At 41.2% G+C, this 27,458-nt stretch overlaps 1 long non-coding RNA gene across 1 annotated transcript; it reads right to left on the reverse strand.

The window, feature by feature from the left end:
- Positions 1-939: 939 nt before the first annotated feature.
- Positions 940-27,409, reverse strand: LOC103546799 (uncharacterized). Its single transcript, XR_011540051.1, has 5 exons — positions 27,368-27,409; positions 19,480-19,607; positions 12,692-12,959; positions 9,933-10,013; positions 940-2,215 (listed from the first exon to the last, which is right to left on the reverse strand). It is a non-coding gene; the product is annotated as an uncharacterized lncRNA (long non-coding RNA).
- Between the last annotated feature and the right edge of the window lie 49 nt (positions 27,410-27,458).

Here is a 27,458-nt window from a genome sequence, read left to right on the forward strand (position 1 = left end):
ATTCCTTTTCATTGCTGGGTAGTATTCCACTGTATGAATATACTGGAGCTTGTTTATCCATTTACCTCTAAGGACACTTGGGTTGTTTTCAGTTTCTGGCAATTTTGGATAGAGCTGCTGTAAAATTAGGGTATAAGTTTTTGTGTGAATATGATTTTCATTCATGCAGGGTAAATTCCTAAGAAAAGTAATGCTGAGTTATAAATATATGTTTAATATTATAAGAAACATGCTTTTCAAGGGGCTGGCCCCGTGGCCGAGTGGTTAGTTCGAATCCTGGGCGCGGACATGGCACTGCTCATCGGACCACGCTGAGGCGGCGTCCCACATGCCACAACTAGAAGAATACACAACTATGTACCGGGGGGCTTTGGGGAGAAAAAGGAAAAAATAAAATCTTTAAAAAAAAAAAAAAAAAAAGAAACATGCTTTTCAAAATGCTACACCATTTTACATTTCCACCAACAATATGTGAATTTCCGTTACTTTGTAACTTGCCCAGTATGTGGTATTGTCAGTTTCACTTTATTTTAGCCATTCTCATAGGTGGTATCTCATTGTGGTTTTAATTTGCATTTCCCTAATCACTAATAATGTTGAGCACCTTTTCATGTGATTATTTGCCATCGGTATATCTTCTTTGATGAAAGGTCTTCAAATCTTTTGCCCATTTTTTTACTGAGTTGTTTTTTTTTCCTTACTGCTGAATTTTGAAAGTTCTTTATATACTGTACCCACAAATCCTTGATTAAACATGGGTTCTTCTGAAAATATTTTCTCTGAGTCTGTAGCCAGTCTTTCTATTTTCTTAACAGTGTCTTTCAAAGAGAAGAAGCTTTTAATTGTGATAAAGTCCAATTTATCACTTTGTTTTCTGGCCTGTGCTTTTATATCACATCTAAGAAATTGACTACCCCAAGGGCACAAAGATTTTTTCCTATGTTTTATTCTAGAACTTTTACAGTTTTACATTGTACATTTAGGTCTATGATACATTTTGGGTTCATTTTTGTATATGGTCCAAGGTATCATCAAGGTTCTTTTTTTTTTCGCATATGAATGTCCAATTGTTCCAGCGCCATTTCTCAGCTCCATGACTCCGTTCGCTCCATTGACTCTCTATTAACAGTTTATTTCATCTTTATTATATCTTTCAGGAATTTTATTTCATACTTGCATTGGCCAAGAACAGAGTTTTGAACTTTCGTAATAAAACACTTGAATGATTTAGGAAGGAAGAAGGAGAGGGAGGGAAGGAAATAAAAAGCAAAACAAATAGGAAATTAATTGAAAATCTTTGGGCTGCTGGTCCTGGCGTGCTTCCTGGCTGAGGGAGCACCACCCTTACACACAGCCCAGGTTTGAGGAAGGTCTAAGCTTGGGATCCTGCCTGGGGAAGGCGTAGTTAGGCGCCTACCTCAGGCCCAGGGGCCATGGACAGCCCAGAGGGCTGCGTAAGGCTCTCCTGGGGCAGAGGGTGTCAAGAGAGAGAAGAAGACTCTGAATGGGGGCTAGAGGCTGTGAAAGAAGTCTCCCCCTTTTCACTTATATTCACGTCTGAGTCATTGTTTTCGGTATAAAATACCAAGAGCCCCCACACCTGAGTGGGTAATTTCTTGTTCTCGCTAAGACTCACATCACTAAATGTGAACAAAGCCAATGTAAATTTGGCAGCCTAGTAAAAAACAATGGGCATAAAGGTTCCTTCCTCCTCCTCTTCTTCCTCCTTCTATCCAGAAGGCAACATAAAGGCACAATTAGTCAACCACCTAAATAATTGCTTTAGCTTCAGCTACCCAAAAGTGTGTGGCCATGCCTCGTGGCTGGCTACAAGATGCAGAAATCCAGAGATGCGATCCATCTGAACCGTTAAGGATGAGGACGTAAAGCAGGTAGGAGCCACCCCACCATTATCACATTCATCCTTGCAGATGGAGGCTCCTCTGTTCCCTGCTGCTTCCTTGTTATCTTTGTGTTCTGGAAGAGGCAGCACAATGCTAGATGACTCTTGTGCACTGTCTTTCACACTGTTGTAGTCTTAGAGTGAAAATTACAGAAAGCGCTGGTGTGGTGAGATATTTGTATATTTCTAATGTATTGGTCATGTCCATCAACATTCTTAATAAAATCGAATTCACAGGTTCTACTGTGATCAGCACATGTGGCATGAGGTCCTCTGTCGATCGCTCAGTCCAGCTGCTCTTGGCAGACCTAGCTTCAGGTTGCGTTGATACCACACAACCAAGTGGAAATTTGAAAACAGAGAGGTTTAGTGAAAATTATGTATTTAAGAAACTGAGACAACTACTAAAGCAATTCAGTAAGTTGCTGAATTTTCTGTGCTTTCGTAGGACTTTACCCATATCACACTGTACTTAGCCATATTCATTCCTGTGTCCCCATGTACCTGGTTATGTCTAGTTCATCCATACATCATCAATACATATTCATTCCCACATTTAGAAGAGTGGTGATTTCAGACTGTGTGCTCAATAAATATTTGCTGACTTTGATTAAAAATTTTCTAATTCACCAAAGACATAGAAGGCAATTTGTCATATCTGCAGATATCACAGAGCCTGAAGAGTTGACACTGTTGATGTCAATGACATAATCAGCAGGCTGGAATTCAACCTTATCCTAGCAATTTGGAATGTTGGGCCACTAAAACCACAAAGAAATTAATAGGAATATAGGCAAAGACCCATGTAAAAGTTAGTTTTAACTGGATTTTCTTAAGTATGGGATGAATATCTGGCTTGATAGCTGCCCTTTAAGTGAAAAAGATCTAGCAATTTTCAGTGGCCACAAACTCAATACAAGTGTGATATGGCAGCTTGCAATGTTAATCCAATTTAAATGACAAGTAGTAAAAGCTCAGATGCAGTTCGGGGAAGTAGCACACTCATCGTACTCCCTGCTGGTCAAGCCACATGCAGAAGGAAACATGCACTTTCCAGTACTACATTCTCAGGGGAGAACTGGCCCTTAGAGCATCTCCTGCAAGATGGGAACAGATGAGGGTTAGCCCGTGGTGTGTACATGGCTCTGAATAATTTGTGACTCACTGAATTCAGTGAGTGAGAGGGGCCCTGTAACTTACAATGTACTGGGAAGCTGTCTTCTTTGTGGGTTCAGATTGAACTGTCTCTGAGAACTGGTTTTTGCATATGGGAGGCACATGGGCACAGTCTAGGAGAGCTTTGTTCGAAGCAGTGAGCATCGGGGTTGAAGAAGCAAAGCCCCCTGAAAGCCATCCTTCCTGGGACTTGTCTACCGGTGTCTTTGAAATGTAGCCTTTAGCCGGGGTTTTCTCACGCATAGATGCTGTGCATCTTCCATCTGCCTCAGCTTAGTGCCTCTCGAACTGCCTGCCCCCACTCTAATGCCAGAACACTAGGCCAGCTCTGCTGAACTGGCTGCTGACATGGGGAACTCTTCGAAAGTGTAGAAGCAGGGACAGGAACGGCCACAATCCGGCTTCCTTGGGACATGCTTCTGCTTTGTGTACTTCTGGTACCCTCTCATCTTCGGCAGCCCATCTCTCTCTCCCCTGATCTTGTGCATGACTGTCCTGCTGGAGTATCTTTCTGCTCTCCTCACCCTCTTGCACTGATTCCTGACTGCCTCAGACTTCTGCTTCTTCTGGGTTCTAAGTTGATTGCTCACTGGTGTCCTCCGCCCGCTGGTCTTAGCATACAACAGACCCTCTTGCTGTTAGTTCCTCATCTTCTCCAGCATTTACTTTTTCAGACTCTTAGCTAATTTGAATAAACGCAACAATTTATGAAGGGGTAGAAAAAATAATTTATATACACTTGGCATACCTGGGATATAATCTTTTTTTTTTTTAAGTGGCTCCTTCTTCCTGTCTCATAGCACAGGAGTTAAGCTCATAACCTCTGGGGTCAGCCATGTGCAGGTTCAAATCCTAGGCCTGCCACTAACAGACTGTACTAGCTTTGGCGAGTTCCTTAGTATCATTGAGCATTAGCTTCTTCAGTAAAATGAGAATTAAAACTAATGTAGAGATTAAATGAGTTAACGTAGGTAAAGTTCTGGCAAGTATGGGGTACATAGTAAGGCTAAATGAATGATACTTGTTATTGTGACTTACAACACTTGTAACTATATGCCTTTTCATACCTTATATAAAACTATATAATTTTAATCTACTATAACACTTATAATTATTTTAAAATATCCTTTTAACATCCCTCCTCAAATTTTTCCAATTTTGCATTTTTGATGTTTAGTAGAGGAGATTAACAAATTGTGGAAAAATTGAATTGCTAGTTGCATAGAATATTAACAGTTAACGTATGGTACTGGCTTTATCTTGGGAAATAGATCTAGGAAATTTAACTAGATATTTCTTTTCTTTTTTTCCACATTACATTATCCTAGAAGCAAAGTGGCCAAGGGCCCTTAATATCTGGGCAACAAAACCAAGTTCAATGTAAATGGATTTATTCCCTCTTGGGCTGTCATATTATTTGAGTTGGTAAATCGATATCAACTTGTACAGTATCCTCATATCCATGAATTAAATTAGTTCAAGGCTTTTTTCCAAAGGAGACAAACCTCATAATTAATTTTATTTGGTCATTATCTAGAATATGATCATGATTTTTAAATGTTGAGTCCTAGACATTTCTATGTATAGAAATCTCATTTGGGAATTCAGAAACCTATCTGTTTGCTCCTTTCAATATTGGTGTGTCCTAGCCACTGGTTCTTTAAATCATATTACTGCTCAGTACTTTTCTTTCTTAAAAGGTGTCTGGATTTCAGACAGCTAACATCAGGTAAACACAAGGAAGAGAAGTCAAAGAATCCCCAGTGGGGATAACAAGAAGATACAGTTGCGGCTGAGTAAACAAAGGAGTGGAAGAGAGAAAACAGAAAAAAGACCCTCCCTTTGGCGCAGGCTGAGCAGTCTGGGATGCAGCCTCAGCTGTGAACCCCGAGAAGTCTCGGAGCAGGAGTGAGTGGCTTAGATTGCATGTTCTTCATGGCTCTGGGGGAGAGGAAAAGGGATGCTACCAGTCATGAAGCATCCAAACAACACAGATACTGGTCCGGAAGGCCCTTTCATATTCAACAAAGGGCTGACTGACCCCCAGGCTCTGGAAGGGCTCATGGGCAGCTCCCACCTGACTGATGCATGGAAGGAAATTGCATTATAAGTGGAACCCAAGGTTGTTAGTTTTGTTTCATCACTGTAGAAACAGGATAAAAAAGTTTCCTTTTGTAAGAGAGCAGTTGGCTAACTGACTGCTAACTTGCACGTACACGCTGTCATCACACGGCGCTCCCATCACACTCACATTAAATTCTTATGTGCCCGGTGATGTCCATGGAGCTTCTGTTTTGTGACTGAGTTTGGTTGGAGAGAGCACCAAAAGAGAGGGAGAGATGGGGATTGTGGCATCTTTGCCCCAACCGATGCCTTAGTCCAAACTGAGGTGGTAGAGGGTGGCAATTGGAAACTTAGGGAATGTTTCCAAGAGAATGTTTGAGACTCTGGCCAAGGAATGAGTGCCAGGTACTGACAGAATTACTGTCATGGGAAAATTTGTAAGATTCTGAGTGAGAGTAAAGGCCAGAAGCTGGAAGAGCAGGAAGGACTCTGGATGCCATCAGATCTGCTTAAGGACCCGTGTGACCAAGAGAAGCAGGGAATTAGAGAGAGGGCTTTCCCTCCTTTGCATGAAACCCAACAGCACCACACACACCAAGAATATGGCTCCTTTGGCGTGAACACCGACAGACAGTGGCAGTTGGCAGCAGTAGTAAATCAAATGGCAAACAGGCAAAGGCATGAGTAAGTGCAGCCAGTAGAAGGACAAGGTAGTCGCCATGTGGCAGCTGTGTCGGACAAACAGGTCTGTGGGCGAAAGTGAAGCAGCTCTTTGGGAAGTCCCCAAAATAAATAGGGACAATTTGAGGAAGGTGCTAAATTACTATTTGAGAAGATGTAGTGTGGCCACAGGAAATTCCACAGGCTGGGGAGGCCAGATGACATCATGTTTACACTTTCAAATAATGGAATGGCACTCACACATCCCATATAGCTCTTGCCACCATCTCAAAAAATAAAGAAAATAAAGAAAAAAAACAGAAAGGAGGGAAGGCACCTCAAATTACCAGTGTCAGGAATTTAATGTATGATGTACTCTCTTCGTACTGAATGATATGAAAATGCATTAGCATTGCTTACAAAACCTCCTGAAGCAACTGCCTATTATTTTTAATCTTGAAAAGTAACCAAGGGTTAATGATAAAATTTGTACCATGATAGTACAAATTACAGATGCAAGTATTGCTACAATTTGCCTTATGAAGTGCCCAATTACCTCCCATGAGGTTGCAACCACAATATACACCTTAACAACCAGTCTCTATCTTCTCTTACCTGCTTCTAATCTTCTACATGTCTGAAAGGTTCACACAAGACCTTCTGTGCCAATTGTGTCAGCTAGTGTCAATTAAGTGCAAGAAAATTAATATGGAGGTTAAGTTGGGGTGGCTTCCTCTCAATGACGAAACAAGGGACCATCAAAGTTCATCAGAGCATCTGTGAATGCTAGCTGAGGGAGGGACTTTCATAAAGTTTTATTATGAAATGCAAGGTTTGCACTGATCACAATAATTCATAATCTCAGTGTCTGCACCTTGATGATGAAAAGTGAAGCCTCAATTAAGTGAAATTGCTAGACCACTATGATGAAATATTTCTGATTAATGTTTTTTTTAAAATGTCAGTACTTGGTCAGCGTCTTTCTAAATGCTTTACCAGGCAACTGCTCTGCTTTAAGAGGCACAGATCCATTCTGACCTAACTGATATAACTGTTGGTCATTTTAGACCTTACAGGGCCTCTGCTTCATATCTCTGAACTATCACTTCGCATTTTTCTGGTACCAAACATATTGTTTTTGTTCATTCATCAATCTATTTGACAAATATTGACTGAATGCCTACTACGTGCCAGGTACTCTTCTAGAGGCTGAGGGTATAACAGAGAATAAAACAGATAAAAAAATCTCTTCTTCCATGAAGATTAAATTCTAGTACAATGTTATATGTACAAGGAATAAAATGTCGGGCAGTCTTGGCTTATCCTAGGACATATGCTAGTAGTTCAGCTAAGATCAGCTAGCTTGATGTTGTTTGCTGTTTTCTCCTGAAATATACATTTCTAATTTTTTTAAATCACGGTTTCCAGGAGTTACATTCTGCCTAGTGAAGGTATTTTCCACTGTAATTCTCTTGCTAGAGTCCAATGAGATAGAAAAACCATATATAGCAGAAAGAATGCTGGATCTCTAAGTTCTTTTAAATCTAGAACTTTTTTTTAGCTTCCTGGCCTAATTTATCCCCTCTACTAAAAAAAATGAAAAAGTAAAACAACTCAACTCTTTGCCAGTGCCAAACGGAGGACAGAACATCATTACTAACCATTACAACCCTTCTGCAATCTTAGCCCTGTCACAAAAAACATCCTGTAATTTTCCCCCCTCCAAAATCAGAACGGAATCCAAGAAGATCCGTACGGAACTGGATGCTAATAATAGTCCACTCCCACTGATCATGGACAGGCTGAAGGCTTCACAAACCTTTTCAGAGAACAGTTTGATATAATTTCGAAGTCACAAATGGTTCTGTTTCTCCAAGCAGGCATTTTTCAGAGGACTGAGCTTAGCCAAGAAATCCTAAAACTGAAGAGAGCTGGTGAAACTTGAAGGTAGTTCAGAAAAGAGCAGCTGAAATGGCTGAAAGCTTGGACGACCTCGTAGTGAGGAGATGCTAGAGGAACCAAATTTATTTCTCTGAGTTGGTTGGGTAAGAAAGAGAGAGAACTCAAGACAGTTCAAAGGTGCGCGGCAGTGAGTCACTGTGAGCAACTGACCTACAGTACAGCTGTCCCTCAGTATCCCTCAGGGATTGGTTCCAGGACCCCCCACAGATACCAAAATCCTCAGATGCTCAAGGCCCTTAGTCGGCGTTCAGTATCCTTGGGTTCCTCATCTGCGGATTCAAACAACCGCGGATCATAAACGTAGTATATACAACTGCAGATGGTAAACATAGTCTATATGGAGGGCCAACAGTATACGGAGAGAGCTAAGCTTATACTACTACTATGTTGAACGCTTTACATGTATTGTCTCTTTAAAGCCTTTCAATGACTCAGGAGGCAGATATTGTTACTATTCCCCTTGCACACCTGAGGATAACCGAGGCTTAAGTTGCACAAACTTGCACAAGCCCGCATACCTAGTCGTGGAAGAGCTGGAACTTGACCCCAAGTTGACCCTAGCGCCCCAGCTCTTGGTCACTACACCATACTGCCTTAAGGGCAGAAACGTCCGGCTGTCCGTAAGGATGTGAAGAAATGAGGACATGTAAACAAAAAAGATTTTGATACTCACCACTCCAGAGATTGTAAATGGAAACAGAATGTCTTATTGGGATGGATGGGGTTCGGGTTTGCCTGAAAGCTAAAAGCTAAATGAAAATGGCTTTGGGGCCTCTTTCTTTCTGGAAATGATTGAAAAGATGGTTTTAACTCATTATACCTTTTGGAAGACAGGTGACATAAGAAAATTAACATTTTGATTAATTAACGTACCTGATATCATGGGTGTGTCAACTACCCAATTAGAGAGTGAAATCATCCCAAGTGGGGAAAGGTGGAGTACCCACAATTCAGACACTCTAACATTATAATAGCCAGGTGAGCACTCATGTCTTGGTGATTCTGTATCGGTGAAGAGGTGGGCAGAATGTACATAGAAAACTTATGAACTGTCTATCTGTGGTTTGTCTCGGGGTGGGATTCCTGGATATATTTTGCTTTAATGCCTAATAGAAAAGACCCTCAAAGAAATGGACATGAACCTTTTAAGAAATCTGAGATGACAAAGTGCTCGTGTTTCCCAAATTTGTGCTCTGGGGACACTAATTATAGGTGACGTGCTCAAAAATGGATTCCGCGGTCAAAGGCCCACAAGCACATCAGCATCCTATTAAAGGCTCTGAGAAGTTGAGCAATAAAAAATTGAGTTAACTTGGTTTAACCAACGTTTCCCAAATGTATCGGCTACAGAACCATTTAAAATAAATTTGAACGCTTATAAACCACCCATTGAACCAGTGTTTTACTGAACATATTAACGAGGTTTGTTTAAAACTCACATCTAGGTGATTTTCACTGTGTGAAATTACACGATTCTTTGGTTACTTGCGTATTCTCCCTCAGCCACCCCCTGAGGTCAGAGGCTCACCCGTCTACAGACTTCCCTTACTGTGAATATTCTGTTATGACACCTTTTGTCCCCCTAAGCTTTCTGAGGGCTATGGAATCTCTGATAATGACTCCTAGGAAAACCAGGGCCCCTGAGCCCACTCCGTGCTGTGACAGGCAGTGGGGACACTGCGTGGATAGAAGAGACATGGTTCCTGCCAAAGCAGAGCTGAGGGAAACGGACTGTCGGATAGTTAAGCAATGAGGGAGAATATTTCCCAATGTAAAATTTTAAGCTAGTAAATGAAGTCTGCCTCAATCTTCCGTGTTTTAGTTGGTGTGAGCTGTCCCTCGCATGCTTACCCCTGGACACTTGCAAGAGGCAGGTTCTGGCCAGTGGTGTGCTGAACAGCCAGCTGCGGGGAGGGGGCTTTATTTATAGCATTTGTAGATTTCCCTGATGTAAATAGTCTCACCATATTGGATTTCAAGCTACCAAGGTGATGGCAAGCCAGTTCCTGGAAACTTCACCATGGGCTCTCACAAGCCAGTGCCAGGGGCTCCAGCACACCACTGGTTCCAGGCCTTCAGGGCAAGTTCAGCCAGCATTCTTCTCATCACAGACTTTTGGATTTCACAAGCTAAAAAAAGAATTTTTGAAAATGAGAGAAAGACTAACCTTCTAAAATCTTCTCCACCTTCCTTCTTTCCTTCCTGTCTTCTTTCCTTCCTTCCTTTCTTCCTTTGCCATGCAGAGGTGCTAAAAAAAACAAATGACAATCTACAGTCACCATCATTTCATAAAAGAAACAATATTTCAATAGCAAAAAAGTGAGAATTTCAGAATAAAAAATGGCCCTTTAAATTCAGATCTGTGAAAATCTTATTACCTTACTTGTCTTTCTAATTTTGTTATTAACCAGAGAAGTTTTGGTGTAACCACTAGGATGTCTTTGGCCACAAGCGATAGGAAATCTGGCAGTGGCTTAGTAGCTCAGGCTCATTTTCTTAGATATCAAGAGGCCTAGAGGTTAGTGGTTGCCGGCAGTGGTTCACTGGCTGTCATGCGATCAGACACCCACTCTTTGCCTAGCTTTCCTTTCCACCATCTTTAGCCTGTAGACTTTTTCCTCATGCTTGTATCCCCATGGTCTTAAGATGACTGCTGTACTCCCAGGAAGATAAAAGAAAAAGGGCAAAAGGCCTTGTTGTGGGTTGAATTGTGTCCCCCCAAAGGTATGATGAAGTCCTAACCCCAGGCACCTGTAAATGTGACCACATTTGGAAATCGGGTCTTTGCAGTTGTAGTTAGACAAGATGAGGTCATACTGAATTAGGGTGGGCCCTAATCTAATCAAGAAGATTACAAGAAGAGAAAGTAGAGACAGACACAGAGAGAGGAACCCCACGTGAAGACACAGAGAACATACAGAGGGAAGAGGGCCGTGAGAAGATGGAGGCAGGAATTGGAGTGATGAAGCTGCAAGCCAAGGAACGTCAGGATTGCTGGCAAGCATCAGAGGCAAGGAGGAGGCAAGCAAAGATTCTTCCTCAGGGTCTTTGGAGGGAGGGTGGACTGCCAACGCCTTGATTTCAGGCACAACCTCCAGAACCGTGAGGGAATAAGAGGATGTTGTTTAAGCCACCCAGTTTGTGGCATTTTGTTATGGTAGCTTTGGGAAATGAACACAGGCCTCTTCAGCACGAAGCCTTGTCTTGGGAGGTTTCCAGATTTCCCCTTATATCCCATTGGCCAGAACTGGGTCAGATGCCCAAACTTAGAACAATCAACGGCCAAGGGGAAGGAGATTTCCCTGACGAGTTTAGACCTATCCTGATCCATCCTTGGGCCCGGGGTAGGGACTACTCTCCCTATGGTCAAGGGCCCTCTCCCCATCACCTGATCACATTGGGAGAAGGGAAATGGCCCCAGGGTGACAACAGGTAATGATCATCATATGTGAAAATGGACTGTTTTGTTGCTCTGAGGGCAGCAAGTTAGCAATGCTGCTCTATTTAGCAGTGTTTGAGATTCATCTCAAAACAGATCTTCACATTCTCCAGAAGCACTCAGAAATTTAGGTAAAGGAACCAGGTAGGTGGTTCCAGGATAAAAAGTTAGAAAGGCCAGGACATCTGAAGGCAGTGTTCACAGGGAGAGGCCATAGGGTCTCATCTGCCACCAAGAGAAGGATGGTAAGTTTAGAGAAAACCAAGTGTCGGGAGACTGGAAATCTCAGGGAGGAGAATAGGCAGGTGAAATGATCTGGTACAATGAAAATCCCCATCCCTACTCCAAGGGAACTATTAACCCAGAATGAGGGGAAAAGAGAGAGAAACAGGGATGTTATTTTAACTGTAGGCAGCAACATATAGTAGGACGTGTTTTTACCCTTCATTCAGTGACACTTAAACAGCACCCAACAGTAAACTTATCAATGTTGTTAAATATCTTTTTTCACAGCTAAGACAGAGACTAAACATGTTCATGAAGTCAGCTCTGAGGACCAGAGGTGACAGAAAGAGCAGCTGTCTGAGCATCCTATCTCCCAGGCAACCCCCAACTCTACATTTTCTGGAATTCCTCTTAAAATTAAATTGGCTTCATTGAAGGCATATCTGGGAGCCACAGACTCACCGTATGGAGGTCACGTCTTGTAAAGACTGTGGCTTTACAAGTTAGAGGAAAATTACACTTCCGCTGGAGTCTTCCTATACACGCCAGCCAGGCCCTGTCTGCTACCTCTTCCAACTGGATCCATCCTTTATCCCACCTGCTCCGTGAACAGGGTTTTAATTGGCCAACTGGTCTACCTGCATCTTCCTGACCACACCAAGCCTTTTGACTCATAGCTGCTTTATTCTCACAGTTTGCCCTGCCTGAGGGCACCTCCTCCTTCTTGGTGTCCCCTCTGTTCCCCAGACATACATCTGTCAGAGCACCAAGGCATTTTGTGGCATTTATTAAATTACATGTCTATCTCCCCTTACTAAGGGCCTTGGAGGCAGTAACTATGCCTTAGTTATCTTTGTGTTCTCAGCATCTAACACAGTTGGGAGACTATTAAATGTTGGATGAATAAAGAAATTATTAAAAGCTAATCCCGAAGGAAACAGATCATTCTATATTCCTCAGGTGGTGCTCAGAGGGATCAGTGATGTCCCACACAGAAGCCTCAGAGCGACAAGAATCCAGGAAGGGTGTTGGCCACAGGTCTTCCCTGTCTATGGAAAAGCGCGGGGTATAGTCACAAGGCAAATATCCTTTGCACTAATCTGATTCTTTTCTACCAAGTTCTATGCTTAGGTGTTGTGATCTCCGTTTCTAATACAAATTCTGCTTTCTTTAGAAATTGAAAGAAACTTGAGCCATTTCTTAGGTAGTTTCAGGACCAAACTGCTTCTCAGAGTTGAGGGCTTCCTTCTCTGAATGTGTACCTGAACAGGTAGCGGTCAGCACTGAGAGTGGCAGAGACTTCCTTCTCTGAATGTGCACCTGAACAGTTAGCAGTGAGCACTGAGAGTGGCAGAGACTTCCTTCTCTGCATGTGCACCTGAACAGTTAGCAGTCAGCACTGAGAGTGGCAGAGATTTGCAGCTATGAACATAACATGGAAACTCCCACCATCCAGGTTGAAATGTGAACCATAAACCGCAGCCATCCTGTTTCACTGTGGTGCCGGGGCTGGCGGAGGAGGAAGGGAGTCTGTAAAGGGAAAGAAGTGCAGAGGACTGTCAGACACATGCTCATGTTCTGTGTTCTCCCTACAAACAGACTTATTGCTGGTAAAGTGGACTTTCTCTAGCCCTGGTTATACAACTGCTGGATTTAGGTACCAGAGTCATGTTGCTTCTTATTACAAAATGCCTCTGCATTGCATTTTGTCCTGTTTTCATTTCTGCCATTTAGTAGGTCACTGTGAACTGTTCTCCATGTTTGCTGACAATACCAGAAAGATGTGGGGGGAACCTCCACCCATCACAGGATCTCCTACTGTTCCTTCTTCATGACTCACCTTGCTTTGCTGGGTTTTTTAATTTCCTCTATCTTATATCTTGATCATTTTTATCTTCTCTTTTTTCTCCCACTTTATTGCTCACGTCATTGATTTCCTACCCCAGTGTCTGAAAGTTACTTTAAGAAGTTATCTAAGCAGAACAGCATGCATCGTGCTTTCAGACCTTCAGAGATGGCCCGCCACTACTCCATGGGGTGCTTTTGTGGGAACGGGGAAAAGGCGATCCTTCTGGGCAGATGCAGCCCCACACCAGGGTACACGGCTTGGTGGGCAGAAAGCAGACTGATTTCAGGACCAACTCTATTGTCCATTCTTCTGCTGTGAACAACCTGCTCAACCAGAAGGTGCAACCCTATTCAGAAAAGAAGAATCCATAATCTTGTTTAAATACGTTGTTATAGCAACCGTTATTCTCATGATGAAAATATTCTTCTTTAAAGTCCATTTAATGGATGAATGACCTTGAACACACATTTATTTCTTCAATTTTCAGTACTTTACAGATCCTTAAATGCCACTCAAGGCTACATAGGGCTTTCAGCTGCCAGTAACATCAAATCCGAACACCATGGACTTATTTGCTAGGCTGTCTCTTCCTTTTATGCTACATTGCCATCCCACATTTTGTCTTCATTTCAACAAACAATTAATGAGCATGGACTATGAGCCAAACTCTTCAATCCCATCTTTTGCTTCTCTCCAGCTTGGTATTTTCACTTCAACCAGCCCTATGACAAAATGGGTGTCCTTGAAATTTCTGAACAGAAGGCCCCCGAGATGTTTGGCGAGCCCTCGGCATAACTTTCTGCTACTCCAGGCCTGGGATCCACAGAAGAGACCCTTGGGCCAGTTCCTCCAGCCCCGCCTGGCCCTTCTTGGCCATTCTTATCCTCCTCCCCACAAGCCACACACCTGCTTCAATGCAGTGTGCTCAGAAACCTGCCAGAAGGGAGCAAACAAGGTCAGTATCATTTGAGGGGATCTCTAGGTATAAACTCTACACAGAAAAAAAAAATCAGACTTTATTCACATAGTGTTTTGTTATCTAGAAAATACTTTCACATGCATTATGAGTTCATGTAATCCCGAGTTGGAATTATCATGCAAAAAGTAAAAAAACTTAGACTGGTGAAATTCAATGATCTTTCATGCTGTCTCTCCAGCCTGTCCTTTTCTAGGATTCGAGCTGGTTCACTAAAAGACACAGTGAAAGCCCTGCCCAGTGTGGCCCCATTTTCTGGCTCTCAGTCTCCAAAATGGGTGCAGATCTGACGCCAGTTCCACCTGTTTGGATCCACTTCCTCCTTGGCCTGGTCCCTGAGCCTGAGGCCTCCACACCCTTGCTCTGGCTCCCTCTACTTGGCCTTTCTTCCTTCCAGGTCCCTGCAGGCTCAGGGTGAAGTGATTTCTCTCGTCTCCCTTTGCCCTGGGAACAGAAGGTCCTCTATGCCAATACCAGTTTCCAAGGGAAACTGCTTTATAGGCAGCCACCCAAATCCTGAGTCTGGGGTGCAGCTCCCTTCACACAGAGCTTCATACATTTCAAACAACAGGAGTAGTAACTAACGCTCATTGCTGTCGACGTGACGGGCATGGCAGTTCATCTTCACAACAAACATGCACGGTGGCGGCTCAGAGGATGCCCATTTACAAACAAGGGAGCTGAGACTGAATTTGAGCAATGTTTACCAACAGCACCCAGCTGACTTCAAAGCCTAGAGCTGCGTTTTCAGACTCTCTTCACCCCTTTATCTTCTGTCAGCTTCACAGTGCCGTAAATTTAATTAAATCCATCCTCAGAGACACACAATTTTTGCTTGAAATCCCCAGGTTCCTTCCTAATTCTGTACCCTGTTATTGCCATCCGGCAATCCTTCGCATCTCAGAGGACCACTACTCCCGGATGCTCACCTCGATCTTCCCCAGGCAGATAGCCTGGTCACAGTGGAGCGCATTCACTCTACTCTCACCCTTGGCAAACTGGAAGAAGCCATGTTTCCACTGTAATTAGGAAGAAGAAATATTCACCACAGGCCTGTAGCTCTCCACACACACTTGCAAATATTTGTCATCAGGTCTTTGCCCTAAAGCAGAGGCTCTCAGCCTCGGTCACACAGGAGAATCACCTAGGAGCTTTCATAAAGTGTGGCTGCCTGGGCTCCTGGCCCCAGGGGAACTCAAGCAGTGTCAGGTGAGGGGGCCTAGGGTCAGGTATTTATTAATATTTTTTAGTGTCAGATGATTCTAATGAGAACCTCTGCCTGCCTTTCTCTTTGCCAATCCACGTCCATTACCATTTTCTGGAGTTGACTCAGACTCATCCAGACACAACATGGAGCACCCAGCACAGCACCTGCCAAAGAGATGATTGATTTCTCTCCGTACATCCTCATTAGCTCCTGCACAATAGAACACGAGTTTACTCTGCGTCTTCTGAGTGAATATGTTCAATCTACCCGCCTCAGCACAGAATATCTACACAGTCCACCTTCGGTATCTGCGCAGTCCACATCCTCAGATTCAACCAACCGTGGATCGAAATGCCTACGATGGTTGTGTCTGTACAGACGTTTAGGTCATTATTCTCTAAACTATACCATATAACAACTATTTACATAGCATTTACATTGTATTAGGTATTATGAGTGATCTAGAGATGATTTAAAGTATACGGGAGGATGCACGTAGGTTGTATGCAAATGCTATGCCATTTTATACGACAAACTGGAGCATCCTCATTTTTGGTATCTGTAGGGGAGGGTCCCAGGACCAATGCCCTCCTGACACCAAGGGATGACTGTACATTATTCTAGAATTATTGTTTTCTCATTGCATATAGATCTGGTTTCCTTAAACCAAATGGTAACTATCTCAAGTGAGGATGGAGTCCTGGGCTTTATATTCTTGGCCTCTTTCCACAGTGCCCGCCAAGAGCTTCTAAATCACAATAGACAGTCAATGGATGTTGATTACAAGTAGAACCTATTCTTTTTGCTTTCATTTTCCTTTGATATGAAAGTCAAATAGGCTGCAGAGAACAGTGTGTTTAGAGGGCTCAAGTAAGAGAAATACGTAGCCTGGAAAAAAACCCAAAGATGTCCAATAAGAAAAAGTGAACTTATATATTCTGCAGACTGATTACCTGTCAAAGTGGGTTATCCTTTTAGATACAAGCCATTCAAATGCTAAAAGATCTCCTTCAAAACTTTCCTTTGGGAACAGTTGCTGGAGTCTCTGCGTTACACAAAAGGCTCCAGCTTTCTCTTTAGAATAAGGTAGGCTCAGATGAGTCCGGAGCTCTGCTCTCATGGTGAGCATTACATTGACGGTTTGGTTCCTAGTCTAGGCTTTGCTGCTAACTAGCTATGACCTGGATACGTCATTGAGTCCATCAGAGCTCAGTGACTCCCAGAGTTCTCCATAGTAATAATGTTCGTAAAAATGCTGACATGGATGGAGTACTTGCTGTGCACCGGGCCCTGTGCTGAGTACTTTTCATACATTATTTCATTTTACCCTCACAATCACTCCTTGAGATGGGTACTATCATTATCTCCAACTGAGGCAACCGAGGCTCACAGAGATTAATTTGTCCACGATCACAGGGGAAGCACATTTTGGTGAAAGTGTATTCCTTCCAGACTAGCTCAAATGTCCATTTCTCTCTCCCCATGTCTGTAAGCAGAGTGCACGCTTCTGGGCTCCTCTGGCACTCTACACACAGTGCCATTTTAGCGCTTCTCCCTGTGTAGTGCGTTAATTGTTTTTGTATGTTTTCCCAGCAGACTGAGAGCACCTTGAATTCAGGGCTTGGCAATTAGTAGACACTCAATGTATGTGCCAAGTTAGTTGTACGAACTCTCATTTAGTCCTCACCACAACTTTGTAAGTAGAACGTTTCTTGCTTCTACAGATTAAGACTCAGAGAGGTTAAGTAATTTGCTCAAGTTCACACAGGAAGTAAAAAGTGGAGTTAGGTTTTGAATCTGGGCATGAGACTGCCCCTACTCTGTGCTGACATCAGTGTCCACTCAATTGTCCAAGCCAATCCAGAAGCCAGTGTTAAATTAACTAAACAGGTAGACCAATAGACTCTAATGCCATGGTGGCTTATGTAAGCAAACCCAAATTTAAGCCTGTAAATGCCTCAAGGTTACCAAACCGAAACCTAAGGACAAGCAATCACCAACAGCCAACCAGGCTCTAAGCTACAGCCAATCAGTAACTTCCTTACTGTGCTTCCGCCTTCTCCCCATCGAAGTGTCTCCCGGAGCTCCTGTTGGAGCATTCCTAACCACTTTCGATTTGGCCGCTGCCTGATTTGAATTGTTTTTGCTCAAATAAACTATTAAAAATTGTAACATGCCTCAGCTTATCTTTTTTTTAATGATTGGCACCTAAGCTAACATATATTGCCAATCTTCCTTTTTTTTTTTTTCCTTCTTCTCCCCAAAGCGCCCCAGTACATAGTTGTATATTTTTAGTTGTGGGTCCTTCTAGTTGTGGCATGTGGGACACCGCCTCAGCATGGCTTAATGAGTGGTGCCATGTCCACGCCCAGGATCTGAACCCACGAAACCTCGGGAAGCGGAGCTCATGAACCTAACACTCAGCCTCGGGGCCCGCCCCTCAGCTTATCCTTTAACACAAGGGAACCTTTCTCTACAATGATTCCCTGCTCGAGATTCCTGCCTGCTCCCCCACTCCACACCAGTCATCCTTTCGTCCATCACCTCAACCCCATCTGCTGATCACCACCGTAATTCAAATTACCACCTTCACCCACCTGGATCACTACAATAGCTAAGGTTGAAGATTTGGAATTTCAGCTGACCTCCAAAACAAAAAGATTAAAAATTATGGATGTCTTTTACAAACTACAAGCATTTCTTATACAGTAATCTCCCTTAGAGACCAAGACATACTTGCAGGCACTTAGCCCTAAGTAGCTTAAATCATGGTTCTCTGGGATGTTAGAATTTCATTTTGCCCCTGTGACATAAATTCCAGTATGAGGATCAGCCACTGTTCTAGTCCTATAAATCAGGTGAGGCAACCAGATAGTCTCCACGATTCTAACCTCGTTTGTTGATTGCATTTCAGTAGTTTATTTCAGAGTCTGCCGTTTCAGCTCCAATTTGCTAACTGTCCTTATTTTCCTGAGATGCTGTTTTTAACTCATTTCGTTGCTTAGTCTCTCCAGAGGTGGGGCTTTCCTTGCTCTTGTCCTCCCTAAGCTGCATTCCTGGCTTCCTGCCTACCTGTCTTGACTTGAATAAATATCATGTGCTCTTGATGCGTTTTTCCTATGCTCCGCCACCTGTAGGGTCACTTGGTCCCATTGTGTTAAGACCTCCCTGTAGTACTGGCTGCTTGCCCTTTGCTGCAAGCATCCTTCAGTTAACTTCCTCACATGCTCCTGAAACAGATCTGTCTCCCCACCGCCTGCCTTGGCTCAGGAGTGGGTCTCTTTACAAGTACTGGAACTAGTTTAGACCCATAAATGTCCCTTTGATATCCACTTATTGCAAACACAAGAGAAACTTCTGCAGACCAAAGGAAGTCAGTCATTTTTGGCAGACTGCTCAAACTGTTTCAACAATGAAGCTTCTCCAAATAGTAAGGTCTCCTGTTCTTCTGGAAACCGTGGAACAAAGCACTCTAGTTAATATTCTCAGGTGACCTGCTAAGAAGAAAGGTCACACTGGTAGGAGTTCCTTCTACTATTTAAAGAACAGATGTTCCTTAGATGGAAAAGCGGCAGTTTACGGCCAGAGTTTCAACGAGGCAGGGAAACGTGCGATGTGACAAAATCAGATACTGAATGAAACTGTTCTCTTCAAAAGGAACACCGGCCATTTATTCTGTTTTGGAATTCCATTGAAAGTTATTGTATTCCTTTTGAGTATCGTGAATTATCTATTAGCATTATATAATCAACTCTTTAAATGAAGAAACGTGTTCTTGTATGAGAGAAAAGGAAACCCATTTTAAGTCTTTGGGAATTCGTCTTGAGGAACATTTCTAAAAGTTAGAGTTACGTCTCAGGGGAGAAAATGGGGATTATGAGAAAATGAAACCATCTCTCTCCATATTCATTATGTTTACAATTCAATTCCATCTATCAATTGGTGGCTGTAAGTCTCTCCCTTTTTCCTCCTCTGACTTTCTAAATTCATGTAGCGGCAGCAATTCCCAAAAACCTACCTGATAGAAGAGCAGAGGAGGGGCGGGTGGTACGTTATAGAAGGTGACGCTCCCGTGAGTAATACGCTGCAGTGAGAGCCGGAAAGACACAGATGCTCAAGCAGTCCCAGGACGTTTAATATCAGCTACTGAGGCAAGTGAGGAAGATCCAAGAAAGTCACACCTGAGTCCATCAGAGTTGTCTGTTCCAACTTTTTCCGTTTTCCATTTCCTCACCTTTCATTCACTTTTTTTGTGTAGTTAAATATTCATTTTTCACTTTATTATGTCCATGCAAATAGTATGCGCAACTTAATGTTGAGTGCACCATGACAACAGTATTTTTACCATTTGTTCTTTTCCTGCAGTTAACAACTGCCTTTAAAAAATGTTGCTGAGTTTTCTTTGTCTCTATTACAATTCTTTCCACACCTTCCAATATTCTAGCAGCCCAATTTTCCACAAGATCCATCAAACTAGGTCATGTATCAATTCTGATTCCAAAATAAATGAATTCTTTGAAATTTGCAAGGGCTATGATATATAGCTCTATGTTATGAAATTTGAAAATCTTGACATTTTCTAAGTAGAGTGTTTATGAGCATTCTTTTTAAAAATATGAAAACCAGGGGCTGGCCCAGTGGTGTAGTGGTTAAGTTCATGTGCTCTGCTTTGGTGGCCCAGAGTTCGATGGTTGGCATCCTGCATGTGGACCTGCGCACCACTTGTCAAGCCATGCTGTGGTGGCTTCCCACACACAAAGTGGAGGAAGATTGGCACAGATGTTAGCTCAGTAACAATCTTCCTCAAGGAAAAAGAGGAAGATTGGCAATAGATGTTAGCTCAGGGCCAATCTTCCTCACCACAAAAAACAAACAGACAATAATGAAAAAAATATGAAAACCATAAAAAAAGTAGGTAAATCATACCATCTTCAAGTGGGAGTACTTTGCTAGGAGGCAGTAGAGCTCAGGAGCTAAGCCTCTGGCAGTACAGCACCGAGCTTCAAATCTTGGCTCTGTGCCCACCAGAAACAAGATGCTCACCTATTTGTGCCTCAGTTTTCTCACATATAAAATGGAGATAATAGTACCTACCACAAGGACTGTTTGAAGTTTAACTTAGATGACATACATAAATCACTTTATATAATGTCTGACACAGTAAATAATCAGTGAATATTAGCTGTTATTTAGTGCAGTAGCAAAGGAAGAAACAATGAAAAACATGCTGAAAGACTTTATCTAAAGCTTATGTACGAAAAAATACAAACACAAAATTAAAAGGAAAACAATAAGCTGGAAGAAAAACATTTGCACATGTATGATAGAGCAAAGATTAACATATGTAATATATAATAAGCCTTAAATAAAATGGAAAAACAGGCAAAGTACACAAATTGGCAGCTTATAAAAGAAATAAACTGGCTATGTGGAAACATATCTGCCCTCACTTATAATAAAAACTGCTTATTAAAATGTAATGATATACAAAAAAGAGAGAAGACATAATTACTAATATAAGAAATGAAAGAAAGGCCATCACTACTGATCCCACGGACATTAAAAGAACAGTAAAAAATATTATGAACAACTCTTTGCCCACAAATAAGATAACTTAGAAGAAATGGACTATTTCTTCAAAAGACACAATCTGCAAAACTCATACCAAAAAGAAATAATCTGAATAAGCCTATATCCATTGTAGAAATTGACTCAGTAATTAATAGTCTTCCAAAACTGAGAGAAGCAGGTCCGAATGGGTCCACTGGTGAATTCTACCAGACATTCAAGGAAGAAATGATACCAATTCTCTGAAATCTCTTCCAGAAATAGAAAGTGAAGAAGTCCTTCCTAACTCATTGTAGGAGTCCAGCACTACCCTAACAGCAAAGCCAGACAAAAACATCAAAGAAAGGAAACTACAGACCAATGTCTCTCATAAACATAGAGGCAAAAATTCTCAACAAAATATTAGCAAGTCAGATCCAGCAATGTATAAAAAGAATTATACACCATGAGGAAGCGGGATTTATTCCAGGTATATGAGATTGGTTCAAAATTTGACAATCAATTAATGTAATTCATCACATCAATAGGCTAAAGAGAAAAATCATATGATTATATTGATAAATGTAGAAAAAGCATTTGAAAAAATCCAATACTCATTCATGATTAAACAAACAAATGAAACCTCAGCAAACCAGGAAAGGAGGGAAATTTCCTCAACTTGATGAAGAATATCTATAAAAATACCTACACCCAGCATCATACTTCATGGAAACTAGAGGTTTTACCCCTAAGATTAGGAATAAGGCAACGATGTCCCCTCTCATCACTCCTTTTCAACACTGTACTAGAAGTCCTAATTAATGCAACAATATTTTTGCAAAAAAAAGGAAATAAATAGTATATAGATTGGGAAGGAAGAAATGAAACTGTCTTTGTTCACAAATAACATGATTGTGCAGAAAATTCCAGAGAATTGACAAAAACCTTCTGGAACTAATAAATGATTATAGCAGGTTGCAAGAAACAGGTTAATATACCAAAGTAATCGCTTTCCTATGTACCAGCAATGTACAATTGGAATTTGCATTTAAAACACACCATTTACATTAGCAACAAAAAAAAAAAGAAAAAGAAATACTTAAGTATAAATCTGAATAAATATGTACAAGATCTATATGACAAAAACTGCAAAACTCTGATATAAGAAATCAAAGAAGATCTAAATAAATGGAGAGGTAGTCCATGCTCATGGATAAAAAGACTCAGTACTGTCAAGATATCAGTTCTTTCCAATTTGGTCTTCAGATCCAACTCAATCCTAATAGAAATCCCAGTAAGTTATTTTGTGGCTATCAACAAATTGATTCTAAAGTTTATATGGAGAAGCCAAAGACCCAGAATAGCCAACATAATATTGAAGAAGAACAAATTCGGAGGACTGACACTATCTGACTTTAATTCTTGTTATAAAGCGATAGTGATGTGGTATTGGCAAAAGAATAGACAAATAGATCAATGGCCCAAAATAAAGATCCCAGAAATAGACCCATACAAGTGTGATCAACTGATCCTTGACACAGGAGCAAAGGCAATTAAATGGAGAAAGGACAGTCTTTTCAACAAATGGTGCTAGAACAACTAGACATCCACATGCAAAAAAAAAAAAAAGACAGAAAAAAAACAACACAGATCTTACACCTTTCACAAAAATTAACTCAAAGCAGATCACAGGGGCCAGCCTCGTGGCACAGTGGTTAAGTTCGCACGTTCAGCTTCGGCGGCCCACAGGGTTCGCTGGTTTGGATCCTGGGTATGGACCTATGTGCAGCTGGTCAAACCATGCTGCGGCAGGTGTCCCGCATATAAAGTAGAGGAGGATGGGCATGGATGTTAGCTCAGGGCCAGTCTTCCTCAGCAAAAAGAGGAGGATTGGCAGCAGATGTTAGCTCAGGGCTAATCTTCCTGAAAAAAAACAAACAAACCAGACCACAGACTTAAATGTAAAATGTAAAACTATAAAATTCTTATAAGATAAAACAAGAGAAAATCTAGGTGACCTTGGGTTTGGCAATGAGTTTTTAGATTCAACACCAAAAGCAAAATCCATGAAAGAAGAGTCGATAAATCAGACTTCATTAAAATCAAAAACTTCTGCTCTACAAAAGACAGTGTTAAAAGAATGAAAAGACAAGCCACAGACGAGGAAAAAATATTTACAAAACACTGATCAAGAACTTATATACAAAATGTACAAAGAGCTCTCAAAACTGAACAGTAAGAAAACAAAAGACCCAATTAAAAAACGGGCAAAAGATCTGAGTAGACACCTCACCAAAGAAGATATAGACAGCAAATAAGCATGCGAAAAGATGCTCGACATCATATGTCAGCAGGTAATTGCAAACTAAAACAGCAATGCCACACCTATTAGAATGGCCAAAATCCAAAACAAAGACAGCACCAATGTTTGTGAGGATGTGGGGCAACAGAACTCTCATTCATTGCTAGTGGGAATGCAAAGTGGTACAGCCATATTGGGAGGCCGTTTAGCAGGTTCCTACAAAACTAAACTTATCTTACAATCATTCACTTATCCAGCAATCATTTCCTTAGTATTTACCCAAATGAGTTCAAAATTACAGCCATACAAAATCTGCATTTGAATGTTTCTGACAGTTCTATCATAATTACCCAAACTAGGAAGCAACCAAGATGTCTTTCAATAGGAGATTGGATAAGCAAACTGGAGAACATGCCTACAATGGAATAATATTCAGAGATAATGAAATGAACCCATGAAAAGACATGGATGAACTTTAAATGCATATTGCTAAGTGAAAGAAGCCAGTCAGAAAATACCACATACTGTATGATTCCCACTCTATGACATTCTGAAAAAAGGCAAACTACAGAGACAATAAAAAGATCAGTGGTTGCCAGGTTTCTGGGGGAGAGGAGGATGAGTAGGTACAGCACAGAGGATTTTTAGGGCAACGAAACTATTCTGTATGATACTCTAATGGTGGAGACATGATATGGTGATAAAGGATGATACATAACACCGTGAAACACGGTGGATACAAATAAACGTATATCCAAACCTATAGAATGTACAACACAGAATGAACTCTAATATAAACTAGGGACTTCAGTTAAAATGACATATCAATACTGGTTCATCAGTTGTAACAAATGTATCACACTAATGCAAAATTTAATAATGGGGGAATCTTTGGGGGTGGGAGGAGTATTATGGGAACTCTGTATTTTCTGCTCAATTTTTCTGCAAACCTAAAACTACCCTAAAAAATAATCTATTAATTAATATATTTTTGCATGTCATTATATATGATGATATAACATGTTTCCCCTGTGACATTTCAAAATTATTATTACTTTTTTTTTGGCAAGGAATATTGGCCCTGAGCTAACACCTATTGCCAATCTTCCTCTTTTTGCCTGAGGCATATTGGCCCTGAGCTAACATCTGTGCCAATCTTCCTCTATTTTGTATGTGGGTCACGACCACAGCATGGCTTGATGAGTGGTGTGGGTCCACACCAGGATCCGAACCCATGAACCCCAGGCCACAGAAGCAGAGCGTACCAAACTTAACCACTATGCCACCAGGCTGGCCCCTCAAAATTATTTTTGTATTGCAATATCATCTGTTGGTGAGGATAAAATCTATTCTCCATTCAAGACTAGGGTTATCTCTTTTTAAATTACATACAGTTTACATATTTATACATATATATTTTTATATATATAATTTGTGTGTGTTTGTATCCCTGCTTTAAAACCTCTATTTGCTTCTCAGGGACCTCTACAAAAAAATCGAAATTCACACCTATATTCATAGAACCTAGAGCAGTGCTTAGTCCATCATAGGTACCCAATAAATATTTGCTAAACCAATGCTGAGTGACGTGTTGAATATTGATTGGAGATGACTTACTGTGAATGCCCTGAAATGTGCTATCATCTAGCCCATACATATTTCTCCATCTTACTTCTAAGACTATAACGAGAGGCATTGCCAAAAGCCTTGCTGATATCAGGATGCCATGTGCCTTTAGCCTTGCCCTGCTATATCAGACCAGTAACTCTAACCCATCTCAGTTTAGATAGAGAGTATATAGAAAAAAATAAGAAGAGCAGTAAAACAGTAAAGGGTGCGTGAGGTGCAGATTAAATAGCACAGTTGTTTATTTAAATTCTATTTCCCCAATGTTCTTAAAAACAAAATAGAGATTTGTTTGAAGTGATGGGACTCAGGGCAGACTGGCCCAAGATATGCCAAAGTGATATTGATTATTTTGAATTAAAGTTACTCAAGAAACAGCCAGCACAAAAAGGACACTCTGACCCTCTTCTCTAGCCCCCTGAAAGCAGGAAATAAATCTCCCATGTGAAAGGTACTGTGCCAGCATCATGAGGTAGAGACAGCCTTATCACCAGAGATAGGGAGCTCAGGGCCAAGAAGGCTATGTAAACAAACTCTGCTTAGTTTCTTCACTAATTAGTACCCAAGCCTGAGTTTCTTTTGTCTTGTCAGTTCTTCACAAATTTATTGTTTCCTTGTTTAAAAGGTATGTAAACGGCCTGCTTTGGTCACTTTTTGGGTCTCCTATATCTATAAGACCTCTGTACATATGAAATTAAATTTTTTTCTCCTGTTAATCTGTCTCATGTCAATTTAATTATTAGACCAGCCAAAAGAACGAAGAGGAATAAGGGGAAATTTTCTCCTCCTCAATGGATGTTATTTGGAAGGCTTTTTAAAGCTCTAAACACTATGGTTATTAATACTGCCTTCACAGTATTTTTTTAATTATTACTTTTCCTTAACAAAGGAAACAAATATTTTTAAGTTCATCTTTGAGTAAACTTGAGCATCTCTCTGAAAACAGGCCACTGAGTTCTGCTGAACGTTGAAGAAATATTAAAAGCAATGTGGATCAACTACGATATCAGTATATTGGTGTTACAAATATCCCATTACCTGTATTTATAGTAAGCATCAAAAATAAAATAAAAGCAACACCTAGAAGATACTTATGAGGCATTAAGGCTTTGAGAATCTGATTTCAATGAGCTACAAATACAAAGAAACGAGAATTCATTCAGGATTCTGTACTTAACAGAAAGGTTAAAATTTGCCACAACAGGGAGCTACCTGCTACTCAATAGCACTATCTCAGCTTCCATTCTTGGGTTTGTAAAACTCTGAGAATTGTGCCAAAATTTGCCTATCGAGATCTGATGCTGCATTGCAGACACGCACGTGAGTGCTCAGGCTACGCCAGACTGGATGTTGCCTAGGAAACAGTTCCTTGTTTCCGAGACAGCTAGAAGGGAAAGTGTCTGTTCCTGAGGCAAGGATGGTTCCAGAATTCTTTCTCTCTGGCCCTTCTGCGATCCTTGCTGCTCACCTGTCTTCCACCCACTGCCCCAATTTGATCTGATTCCCTGCGGTCCTTGATTCCCAGATGTTTGCTTGAATTTAACTCCTTTGCTATCTAGACAGAATTAAGAAACCAATACCTGCAAAGCTGTGTAGTTTTATTTACATAGTGTTTTTATTTATTTATTATTTTAGCCAACGTTTAAAAATCAGGATATATCTCATAAACATCTTTTCAGATTTTCTTTTTGAAAAATTGGAATATCTGGAAATATTGGAGCCATATTCTCTCATGAGGCAATCTGCTAGAACGGAGTAGCTACTGCCCACTTAAATGACATGTGTTCTCCAGTTTGCCACAACCTCCCCTATTCCCTATTACCCCAACACTGAGGCTGAGTATTAATTTTCATTTACCACCATACTTTCACTTCTGTTTTTTCCTTATGGCCAAAAGTTATTTCTCTCTTCCCACATATTTATGAAAAATGGCAAAACAGGAAATAGAATGAGAGGTTTGAGAATTTCAAGAAAAAGTATACAATACAATTCTTAGAGGAAGTGAAGACTATTCCTGCATGTTCGATATGCAAAGTGAGTACTGTATACATACAAAGACCAGAGCCTGCTCATTTACTCTTCTCCGTCTCATACTAATCCTTACAGCCATCGGAGTTTCTAACTCTTGATCTGGTTCCCAGACATTTGGGTGATCTTGGAGTGTGTATTACGCTCTGGATTCATCCCCAGCCTTAGCTTGCTGCCTAATTTCCTGAACCCACCACTGCCCACAGACCGGCAGAGGCAGGTCATCCAACTGAAAGTGAAGGTTCTAGGTGGCTCGACTGTCCCTCCTCATTTGCCTGCCTAATTGTCTGCAAATAACTAATTTCTACAGACCAACTGTAACATTTCCTTCTAATTTAATGACAAATGCAACATATTCAGTGATTCTTAGTATAAAAGAATTTGGATATTCTAGCTCACTTACCTGGCTAATCATTTCATCTTCCTCGTAATTGAGGTTATGCGTAGACTATGCTATAACCATGAACTAATTTAGTCAATAGTTTTTTTATGAA

The sequence above is a fragment of the Equus przewalskii genome, chromosome 5 (genome assembly GCF_037783145.1).
Source record: "Equus przewalskii isolate Varuska chromosome 5, EquPr2, whole genome shotgun sequence".
In the NCBI taxonomy this organism is placed as follows: domain Eukaryota; kingdom Metazoa; phylum Chordata; class Mammalia; order Perissodactyla; family Equidae; genus Equus; species Equus przewalskii.